Source organism: Echinops telfairi, unplaced genomic scaffold, assembly GCF_000313985.2.
Source record: "Echinops telfairi isolate 266 unplaced genomic scaffold, ASM31398v2 ScPeMD7_5;HRSCAF=22, whole genome shotgun sequence".
NCBI lineage: Eukaryota > Metazoa > Chordata > Mammalia > Afrosoricida > Tenrecidae > Echinops > Echinops telfairi.
The window spans coordinates 14,166,934-14,168,546 of NW_022103901.1; the positions used below are offsets into that span (position 1 = coordinate 14,166,934).

Below are 1,613 nucleotides of genomic sequence, written 5' to 3' on the forward strand. Positions count from 1 at the left end.
GCATATCAAAACGACCCGACAGCCGTTTCACCATGATTATTCTAATGTCCACGCCAACCACAAATGCCAGTGATAAACTGACGAGTTTCATGAGCGCTGCAGTCTGAACATGATCACACACGCGACCGAGACACACCGGTCAATCACTAGTCACTGGAGTGTAACCGTTTGAAACAAAGAGGGATTCTAAAACCCAAGCTCACTGCCACTGAGGAGATACTGACTCCCCGTCAAACCCCACGGTACGGACCATGCTCCTGCGAGTTTCCCAGACTGTGACTCTCCTTTTTTTCAAAATCATTTTACTGGGGACTCTTACCACAATCCATCCTTCCACCCATTGTGTCAAGCACATTTATACATAGGTTGCCATCTTCATTTTCAAAACATTGTTCTTTCTACTTGAGCCCTTGGTATCAGCTCCTGATTTTTCCCCTTCCCTCCCTCATGAACCCTTGATTACTTATATATTTTTTTCATGTCTTACACTGACTGCTGTCTCCCTTCACTCACTGTTCTGTCGCCTGTCCCCCTGGAAGGGGGTTACATGTAGATAATTGTGATCGGTTTCCCCTTTCTCCCCCCACCTTTCCCTTACCCTCCTGGTAAGGGTTCTGAGGGGTTTACCTGAACTGAATTCCCTGTGTTTCCAGCCCGTATCTACACCCGTGTACATGCTCTGGTCTAGCCGGATTTGTAAGGTAGACCAGACTATAACTCTTCATGGGAGTAGAAAACCTAATGTTTCTCCCTCTGTGTAGCTGTTGGTTTCAAACGGGCCTGATGTGTACCCACTATACCACCAGGATTCCTAAAGGGTGAGAAGACAGCAAATACAACCTTTATGAGAGCAACGATGCTGGATGGTGTAAGGCTGAATTCCACAAGACCAAGGATCATTAACTACGAGGGGTACATACCCTGCCCTCAAAAAATGGAATTGCACTGGGCTGAGCAGAGCTTTCAAAGATGCATTTTTCCCGCTAGGTTAAGGTGACCAGATTTTAACATTGGTAAAGCGGGACACCATTGATAAAACTCATACCCTGGCGAAATAGCCACATGGCAGCTGAAACCCGTATACCCTAGCTTGTCGTGCATTGTTTCCAAAAATCGGGACTTTTTAAAAACGCCATGGGATGTGGGAAAATTTGTTAAAAATCGGGACTGTCCCGCCAAAAGTGGGACATCTGGTCACTTTACTACGCTAGGTGAGCATCGAACAACTCACTCTGAGTTAGTGCACCCAGTGGAGTCACCTGGGAAGGTTCTCTGGGGACACAGAGAATTTTTTTCATAAAAGCAGTTTGGCTCAAGGCTCATTTTTTATGATGGACAATTTAAGAAAACAATTTTTGTTTCATGCTCAGGAAAAATGCCACAGAAACAGTTGTGATGTTGCACACAGCTTACCAGGACAACGCTATGGGAAGAACTGAAGTGTACGAGAGGCTTTCTCACTTCAAATAAGGTAAGATGTCGACTGATGACAAATCTCCTCTGGACATCAGTCAATTTCCTGAAACGGACGAAAATGTGACCCGTAGTGCGTTTGGAGTTCCTTCCACCAGTCAGACTGTTCTATTTGGAGGTTCTGAAAAGATTGTGTACAC

The 1,613-nt window shown here is 45.4% G+C and overlaps 1 protein-coding gene across 2 annotated transcripts in view; it reads right to left on the reverse strand.

The window, feature by feature from the left end:
• LOC101659839 (general transcription factor II-I repeat domain-containing protein 2B) overlaps positions 1 to 1,613 on the reverse strand; it is a 60,251-nt gene that overhangs the window by 52,902 nt on the left and 5,736 nt on the right. The gene's annotated exons all lie outside the window — the stretch shown is intronic.